A 10394-nucleotide genomic window follows, 5' to 3' on the forward strand; every position below is an offset into this window, starting at 1 on the left:
AGGAGAGGAGCATTAGGCAATTAACTCAACCTAATTGGCATGATAATCCTTATGGCTTATATGTTCCTCCTACTAATGTTCAATTTGAAATTAAATCCTCCTTGATTAATGCATTGCCTAAATTTCATGGGTTACCAGGAGAGGATTGTCATAGGTTTTTGCATACTTTCCTATTGGTTTGTGATACTATGAAGCCTATGCATGTAAATGTTGATGATGTTCAAGCTAAGGCTTTTGTATTTTCTCTTGAAGGTTTAGCAAAGGAGTGGTATTTCAACTACCCTTCTTATGTGAAAGTGAGCACATGGGCCGAGCTAAGAAGACTCTTCTTAGATAAATTCTTTCCAAATTCCAAGGTCACCAATTTGAGAAAGCAAATCTATGGGGTCCAACAAGGAGAGGATGAGAGTCTCTATGAGTATTGGACTAGATTCCAAGGCCTTTTGGCTAAATGCCCACACCATCAAATTTCTAGTGAGAATTTAGTCCAATATTTCTATGAGGGCTTGATTCCAAGAGACAAAGTTAACATTGATGCCGCTAGTGGTGGATGCTTGATTGACCTCACTTCCTTAAAGGCTTGGGAACTAATTGACAAGATGGCTTCAAGTGGTGCTCAATACTCTACAAGGGAAAAGAGAAATGTGAATATGGTAGGTTCCTCAGTTCTTAATGATTCATATGTGGACTTGCTAGCTGCCAAGATTGGGAGAATGTTGGCTCCACAAATATCTCAAGTGAGCAATGTAAGTACTTCTCAAGCACTTGTCCCTTATTCTTGTACTTTTTGTGACTCACCTATGCATGTAGAAAGCAATTGTCCTATTAAGTTTGAACAAGTAAATGCTATCTACAATGGAAAACAATCCTATGGTGGGAGGCAAGGGCAAGGAGCTTATTCTAATACTTACAACCCTTCATGGAGAGACCATCCTAATTTCTCCTATTCAAATCCAAATGTGGCTTTACAAGACAATCAACAAAGAGGATCCTATCAAAACACCTTTGGCCGTGACCCTCCACCTCATTTGTCTCAAGGTAGCTCTTCTCAAAGCTACAATCCAAGTGGTAATTCTCTTACACCTTCTTCTAATTCTTATAGTGATAGGAGGCTTGTTCCAATTGAGAGTTCTTCTAATTCGAACTCTTCTAATGATGTGAATGTGTTACGTAAGCAGTTGATTGAAATGAACTCTTTGTATAAAAACATGTATGATGGCTTAGGGAACAAGGTAGAGAGTATGGGTAACAAGTGTGAGAACATGAACTCTAAAATTGATGCCCTTACTTCTCAAATGAATATGCTTGCTAACCAATTAAGTGCAGCCAATGCTCAAGCCTCTACATTACCATCCAACACCGTTGCTAATCCTAAAGCTAATCTTAATGCTATCACATTGAGGAGTGGCAAGGAGTTGGGAGAAAGAGTACAAGAAGACAAAAGACAAGGGAAGGCCGAGAAGCCCTCTTTAAATTCTTCAATTGATGTTAATGTTTCTAGTTCTTCTTTTGCTCCTAATGATGCATCTTTTTGTAGAGATGATGAGGATGAAAACATTGAGGAGATCATATGTGAGCAACCACCATCTAAGGTGGAAAAGGGGACTATGGCCGAGTTGTTTAGTAAGGAAAAAGAGGGAGAGGCCGAGCAAAGTGAAACAAGAAAGGAGAGTTCAAGGAAGGAAGAAGGAAAGCAAAGTCAAGAGATTATGAAGAAGCTTCCTTTTCCACAAGCACAAGTGGTCCCTAAGCAAGTAAAGGGACAATTTGATCAAGAGGTATATGATTTCTTCCACAAGATTCATGTTAATGTACCCTTGATGGATGTAGTTAAGAACTTTCCTAAGTATGCCAAATTTTTGAAAGATTGTTGTACAAATAAAAGAAAATTTAGGCCTAATGCAAGGGTACAATTACCCTCATCTGTGAGTGCTATCATGAAGCCTCAACTCCCTATAAAATGTGAGGACCCCGGTTCCTTCACAATTCCATGCAAGATTGGCAACACACATTTTTCTCATGCATTGATAGACTTAGGTGCAGCCATTAATGTTATGCCTCTTTCAATTTATCATGCCTTGAGTCTTGATTGCATGCATAAGACACCTATGATATGCCAATTAGCGGATAGAAGTGTTAGAAGACCACATGGAGTAGTAGAAGACTTGTTGGTTTGTGTTAAAGGTCTATTATTTCCTGTGGATTTCTATGTGCTTGATATGTCAAAAGAAGGGAGTGGGGATGATATTTTGATTTTAGGAAGGCCATTTATGAGGACTGCCCGTACATTGATTGACATGGAAAAAGGTAGTTTGATTTTGAAATGTGGAGAGGATCATGTTATTTTTAATATATATGAAGCAATGAAACATCCTTTTGAGGATTATTCTTTGTTAGGTGTAAGTTCCATTGAGTTATTGCTTCATGATGCTTGTGAGTCTCACATGCTTGATTCTTTCTCACATGTTGATGATGATTTGTCTCTTGTTACTACTACATGTATTGATGGATGTAGTTGTCCTATTTGTTTAGAGATTGATGCATGCTTGAATGATGCAACTACTTCTTCTCATGATTTGTTTAAAATATCTCCTATGCTTGATCTTGAAATGCTTGAGAAGGGTATATCTTCTTGTGTTGTAGGTACTAAAGCCATTAAGGCCGAATCTATGAGTTTTTCTCCACTCGAGCTTGATGTTCTTAGGATTCCCAAGCTATTGGAGGAAAATTCTACACTTTCACATGTCGAGGCCGTGGCTCAAGTCCAAGCACTTGAGGACAAGTTGCAAGAAAAGGGGGAGGCTGTAAAGAAAGAAGAGGAGAAATCAAAAACAAGTGAGAAGCCTAAAAGACAAGATAGTACCATGGAATATTCCACCAAATTAGACTTGAAGAAGCTCATTCCCTCTTGTGTAGAGCCACCTACCTTGGAGTTGAAGCCTTTACCATCCAATCTCAAGTATGCATATCTCATTGAGAATGAGAAGCTTCCGGTAATAATTTCTAACTCTTTATCTCTTGAGGAAGAAAATGCATTACTTGATGTGTTGAGAAAGAACATACATGCTATTGGTTGGACTTTGGCTGACATTCCTGGTATTGACCCTATTGTGTGCACACATAAAATTTTTCTTGAGGACAATGCTAAGCCCATTAGGCAACCACAAAGGAGACTTAACCCATTGATTTTAGATGTGGTAAAGAAAGAGGTTGTTAAGCTACTTAGTGCTGGGATCATCTATCCTATAGCTGACAGTGAGTGGGTGTCTCCAACCCAAGTTGTACCTAAGAAAGGGGGGATTACTGTGGTAAAAAATGAGAAAGGAGAGCTTGTTCCAACTAGAGTTCAAAATGCTTGGAGAGTGTGCATAGACTATAGGAAGCTCAATAATGTGACTAGGAAGGACCATTTTCCTTTGCCTTTTATTGATCAAATGCTTGAGAGATTGGCTTCCAAGTCCCATTATTGCTTCCTAGATGGGTTTAGTGGGTATTTTCAGATTCCTATAGCTCCTAGTGACCAAGATAAGACTACCTTTACATGCCCCTTTGGTACATTTGCCTATAGGAGGATGCCTTTTGGTCTTTGCAATGCACCTGGTACTTTTCAAAGATGCATGATGTCCATATTTTGTGATTTTATTGAACATTGCATGGAAGTCTTTATGGATGATTTTACTGTGTATGGTGAGTCCTTTGATTCATGCTTGCATTCTTTAGATAAAGTGCTTGGTAGGTGCATTGAAAAGAAGCTTGTGCTTAACTTTGAAAAATGCCATTTCATGGTAGATAAAGGAATTGTTTTAGGCCATTTGATTTCTTCCAATGGCATAGAGGTGGATAAGGCCAAAGTAGATGTGATTGCTTCTTTGCCATATCCTGTTTGTTTGAAAGATTTGAGATCATTTTTGGGACATGCAGGCTTTTATAGGAGATTTATAAAGGGGTTTAGTGAAATTGCTTTGCCTATGTCTAAACTCTTACAAAAAGATGTTGATTTTGTTTTTGATGATGCTTGCAAAAGGAGTTTTGACACTTTGAAAAGCATGCTCATTTCCCCTCCCATTCTTAAAGCCCCAAATTGGTCTTTACCTTTTGAGTTGTCATGTGATGCTTCTAATTTTGCTGTGGGAGCTATGCTTGGTCAAAGAGAGGGCAAGTTATCATATGTGATTGCTTATGCATCTAGGACCCTAGATTCAGCTCAGGTTAATTACACCACAACTGAGAAAGAGTTGTTTGCTATTGTTTTTGCACTTGATAAATTTAGATCATATCTTCTTAACTCTAAAGTTGTTGTGTACACTGACCATGCTGCTGTGAGGTACTTGTTTAAGAAGACAGATTCTAAGCCTCGCTTGATTCGATGGGTGATCTTAATGCAAGAATTTGATGTGGAGATAAGGGATAGGAGTGGTTCTACCAATCAAGTAGCGGATCATTTGTCTAGACTACCTCATTTAAAAGCTACTATGGTAAACTCTAACCCTACTATTCCTTGTGATTCATTTCCTGATGAGGCATTGTGTGCCATTTCATCTAAGCCTCCATGGTATGCCTCTTTTGCTAACTATATTGAGTGTAGAGTCTTGCCTCCTTGTGCTTCACGTTTTGCCATTGAAAAATTGAAAAGAGAGTCTAGATTTTACATTTGGGAACCACCTTTGATGTGGAAGATTTGTAGTGATAAAGTGATTAGGAGGTGTGTTGATGATGTTGATGTGCCTTCTGTTCTTGAATTTTGTCACTCTCATGCATGTGGTGGTCATTTTAGCTCAAATAAGACAGCTAGGAAGGTTTTAGATTGTGGATTGTATTGGCCTAGCTTGTTTAAAGACTCTTATGAATTTTGTAAAGCATGCTTGAAATGTCAAAAGGTTAGTAGTTGGGGTAAGAGACATGAAATGCCTCAACAACCCATTTTATTTTGTGAGATTTTTGATGTTTGGGGCATTGACTTCATGGGTCCCTTTCCACCATCCTTTAGTTTTGAGTACATATTACTTGGTGTTGATTATGTTTCAAAGTGGATTGAAGCCATTCCTACTAGAACTTGTGATGCTAAGATTGTTTTGAAGTTTCTCAAATCTAATATTTTTTGTAGGTATGGAGTTCCTAAGGCCTTGGTAAGTGACCAAGGATCCCACTTTTGCAATAAGATGATGAAGGCTCTCTTGGCTAAATATGGAGTGCATCACAAAATCTCTACACCATATCATCCCCAAACTAATGGCCAAGCCGAAGTATCAAATAGAGAAGTCAAGAAAATCCTAACCAAGGTGGTGAACACAAATAGGAAGGATTGGTCTTTACACTTGGAGGATGCTTTGTGGGCTTATCGGACCGCTTATAAGACTCCCATTGGCATGTCTCCTTTTCGATTGGTGTATGGAAAGGCTTGCCACCTCCCTGTGGAGATAGAGCATAGGGCCTATTGGGCCATCAAGAAACTAAACTTGGATTTCCATCTTTCGGCTAAGGAGAGATTTCTTCAAATGCAAGAACTTGAGGAGCTTAGGTTGGATGCCTATGAGTCTTCTAGAATCTATAAGGAGAAAACAAGGATCCTTCATGACAAGCTAATCTTGAGGAAAAAGTTCCAAGAAGGAGATCAAGTCCTCTTGTTCCAAACAAGGTTTATTCATAAGCATGCCAAGTTGAAGTCTAAGTGGGAGGGACCATATTTAGTGACCAAGGTGTTTCCCTATGGGGTTTTGCAACTCTTGAATAAAGCCACGGGTTCCACTATGCAAATCAATGGTCACCTATGCAAGCTCTACAAAGATGCCAAATCACTTCAAAAGGAGGAGGACTTCTCTCAACATGTTTTTGAACCACCATGATAAGGTTGTATCTCTCTAACCTTGAGCTTTTACCTTCCTTTAATTGATATATTTAATGATAGGTATAGTTCAAGTGTGGGGGAGATGAACCTAGTAGGAAAATTAGAGTTTATTTGCTTTATTTGACTTCTTTGTTTTGTGTTTTAGTTTGAAAAAAAAAAAATATCTGCACCACACTTTTGTTATGCATTCATTATTGATCTCACCTTATTTTATCACTAGTCTATACATACATTGAGGACAATGCATGATTTAAGTGTGGGGGAGAGAAATAAACATTTTGTTTTGTTTGTTTGGTTTTGTTTGGTTTTGCAAAAAAAAAATTCAAAAAAAAAATTTCTTTGTTTTGTTTTGTTTGAGGTTACTTAATTACCTAGCTCTTGAATGGATATTTTGATTCTTGAGATGTGGTAATTTTTAGGATTGAATAGGTGTGAAATGAACATTCTTTTACCTTGAATTAATGGATTAGAGTGGCATATTACCCATTCATGGAAGAGGCTAAACACTCATGTGTGATTAATTCCTTAGTGATGTTACCCTCTAGAATTTGTTTCACTTCTTAATTAAGACCATATATCTTGCACTTGTTTGATAGGAGATGAGAGATGGCATTCATAAAAAATAGCCAAGAGCCAAATAGCCAACCTATTATTATTTATTATCCTTTGTTAGCCACTTTGAGCCTTTGGTTTGATTCTTAAAAAAAAAAAATATTCACCCTATTTTTCCCCAAGGAATGCATGTTACACTTTTATATGTCTTTTTAATATTCATTGCATGTCCTAGATCAAATGAGTGGATGCCTATTATCATTTCTCTATCCATTACTTCCATTGTTTTCAAAGAGTTAGGGGCAACCAAAAAAAAAACAACAAAGATAGATTTGAAAAAAAATATAGTCAAAAAGAAAAGAAATAAAGTTGCTAGAAAAAGAAAAAAAAAGAAGAAGAAAAAAAAAGAAAAGAAAGAAAAAAAATAAAAATAAAAATAAAAAGTTGCCTAGCTCATCCATTCCATTTGTTTTATTATTTCTTATCATTTCTTTCCATCCTCATTGTGTTAAGGTGTTCACTCAATTGAGTTAGGTTATGCTTTGCATATTAAGGGGATATATCTTGATTTAGCATTATTTTGATGCTAACCCTATTTTTTTTATATACATGCATTTCTTAGACATCCTTTCATTACCTATATCACAACCTAATAAAGTCCATTTGATTCTTGATTGCAAGTGCTATTTAGTGATGGAGATGTAGAAGGGTTACAAATTCATAGTAGGGTTTATCCTAAGAAATTTTGAGTGAAATTTAATACCTTATACACTTTGAGTGATGAGAGCAAACACTTAACCTAGAGAGGCTTACTCTTTGACATTGATTCTTGGTAAGGGTTTGTTTGTGATGTGCATAATTCTTTCGTAATTATTGCCACATTGATTGATAATTTGTAGAAGTTCATGAGCTAGTATTTTAGTGACTTGAAACAATGTTTTTCTTTTATTTCTTTGTCTTATAGTTTCTTTTGGGACCTTTTTCACTTGATTTTGCCCGGAGTGCAAAAGCTAAGTGTGGGGGAATTGATAGAACACATTTGTTACCCACTTTTATTTGTCAATTAGGACCATTTTATTAATGATTTATCACCTTCAAGTGCACACATTGCATTAGATTTGGAACTTTGCCTAAGTTTCTAAGATCAGTGCACTAGGGGCATTTTGGTCCAAAAAATGAACTTTTGAGAAAATGTACAAGAAAAATTGACAAAGTGCATTTTATGTCCAGTTGATGAATGGTGAAATTATATTTTTAAAATTCATTTTAGTTTGGGAGTAATTAAATAAAAAAGTCAACACTTTCTTAAGTGTCTTAGTTTGTCCTAGTTTTTGGTTTGCCTTTGTGTGAAAATTTTTATATAATTTTGTGCAGCCTGAAACTTGATTAATTTAATAAATTCTCCCTTCTAATTATGAATTTAATTCTGGACATGAATTAGATTTTATTATATCATATGCTATTTAATTGAATTATGTGATTTATGTGACATAGGTGGCATGTGACTTGTGCATCAATTAGGCAATTGAGGTCAACACTCCTTGAGGACAATGGCTGATGGTTTGCACGTGAATTATGATTATTTTGAGGGATTAGATCAGCTAAAATGATGTGGATGACACATGGGAAATTAGGCACACATTGGAATCATCTACAAACCAATAGGAAGTGCCACCTTGCAAGTGTGACAAGGCTCCCATTTACATTTTAATTTCTTTTTCCTTATTTTAATTAAGCTTCAGCTGATGGGAGACACCAAGGAGCACGCCATTTTAAGTCCCAAATGGGATCCAACACATATCTCATTCATCTTCCACATTCTCTCTCTCTTGTTCATAGTGTTCTTCATTTTCTCTCTTTTGTTCTTCATTTTCCAGCATCCTAACCTCCATTTTCAGCCACCAAACCTCCACAAAACTCATACCATTCTTCTCCTCTCTTCATTTTTGTTCCATCCCTTCCATTTTCACAAGGATTGAAGCTCATTTCCATCATTCAAGAGCTATGGAGTTTGGCCTTCACAAGCAATCACTAGGGTTCTTGAAGATGAAGATTGGCTAAGTTTCTTTGTGGAATCCTAGAGAGATGAAGATGGAGGATGAGTCTTGAGCTTCAAATTGGCTAAGTTCTTTTGTTTCCTATCCTCTTCTCTTTTTACTAGATGGTTAGATTCCTTAATCTAGGGTCTAATCATCTTAGCTTATAAATTCTAATTTGAATTTGATGTTGATGTAAAGAGAGAGGATTGTTTCATTTAATTTCTTCCTTGGACAGCCATGACTGAATTTTGCCACTCTTTGTTTGGCACATAATCTTGTGTTTTTCAATTAGTGAATTTCTTGTGTTAATATTGCATAATCTTGTGGTGTTAATGCTTGTGTTATTGAGTAGCTTGACATAATCTTGTGGTTGCTCAATTTATGTGTTTGACCATGGCTGTTGAGAGAGGATTTTGAATGAATCACTTGGCTAATGTCTTCACCAATTGGTTAATTGAACTAGGGACTTTAATCTAAGACCTAGGGAGGTTAGTAATTAGGTTAATTGGCTTAGGATAATTTTCTTAAGTCATGACAGCTTTAGTCAAGAGGAAAGGGAAGCTAAACTTAGCCTAATCATGAGAAGATAATGAGTCCAAAATCAACTAATCTCTAGGGTTCCATTATTGTAAAAAGGGAAGTTCATTTCACTCACTTTCACTAGCATTTTAATTACTTGCATATTAGGTAATTAGTTTAGATAATTAGATAGATAACTAAATTCCTACAAACTTTGGTTGATTTATTTCACTAGATAACTTTCAATTAGACTTAAAACCATTCCTTGGGAGATGACCTAGGGTTGGCCCTATATTGCATTAGGGTTAGCTTTAGTGTAATTTTGAGGATAAGCAACTAATTTCCTCTCAGTCTTCTAACCCTTTTCGTTCAAGTTTTGTTTCCAAATCTCTATTACTCTAATCTTCTTCCCACTTATTTCATTCTTTCGCTCTTCTTCCTTTGGCCTGTGCTGTCATTTTGCATCGTCAATGGCTGTGGGTTGTTTACAGTTGGTGGAGATCGTTCCCTGTGTGAAATTCTTTGAAACCCCTTTCCCTTATCTGCTGAAATCTCTTGCAATTGTTCGAGATTTGCTTTCATTCTTCTGCTGTTGAAACACTAAGGCTGAGACGTCCTTCGCCGCTAGTGACTAGTTTGGTGTGCATGGATAAAGCTTCATCCTTCCCTGTTCGTGGCTTGATTGTGAAATCCTCCCTCCTTTTCGTGTTGTTGTAGTTCTAAGGTCAGCAACTTTGATCCTTTCTTTATTGTTGTGGATTGAGATTAATTATTTATTAGGTGCTTGCGTTATGTCTGAAATCTTGCTTATGTTGTGTTTGAAATTTTTCCCTTCTTTTCTCTGCTAATCCGTGTATAATGATATATTATGCTGCTAATTAATTTAATAACAAAGTTTTAAAGTGTACCATTCCTATGATTTGCATGGTTTTTCATTCTTGCTGCTTTCTTTTTCTGTATGACAATCCTCATTCCATTTTGGATGATTTGCTCTAGAAATAAGATTGCAATATAATGTCAGACAAGTAAGTGTTTGAATTTTTTTTAAAATACAAAACTATTTAAAATACAAGATGATTAGTTAAGAAGTAACCTGGGGTAATGTATTGATTATTTGTTCCAATCATCTAGGGGCTTGGCCAAATTGCTATTTTTGTATTTTCATTGGAACTAAACTAGGTGTTTTTACTTGATTTTAAATTTAAAGGAATTGGGTTGTGCATATATAAATTTTATTAGGCTAGTTTATTTCCTGTGAATTAAATTGTTGTGGTGACATTATTACTAATTTATTTTTTGTACGCTAGTGAAGTGCTGATAAAGGCCTAAGGCCATTAGGCATTACATGTGACTTTGTTTTATTTAAATGATATTATTTTTTCCTTATATTTTTAATTGTAAATTTATTGGAAAGTCTAACTTTTAGGGAAAACTCTGCC

General features: G+C 36.1%; 1 non-coding gene across 1 annotated transcript; it reads right to left on the reverse strand.

Moving 5' to 3' along the window:
• Positions 1–362: 362 nt before the first annotated feature.
• On the reverse strand, positions 363–469 carry LOC129307548 (small nucleolar RNA R71). The gene has a single exon (XR_008592437.1). It is a non-coding gene; the product is annotated as a small nucleolar RNA R71 (small nucleolar RNA).
• Positions 470–10394: the final 9925 nt, after the last annotated feature.

Source organism: Prosopis cineraria, unplaced genomic scaffold, assembly GCF_029017545.1.
Source record: "Prosopis cineraria cultivar Desert tree isolate PC_DT_omini unplaced genomic scaffold, ASM2901754v1 PC3, whole genome shotgun sequence".
In the NCBI taxonomy this organism is placed as follows: Eukaryota; Viridiplantae; Streptophyta; class Magnoliopsida; order Fabales; family Fabaceae; genus Prosopis; species Prosopis cineraria.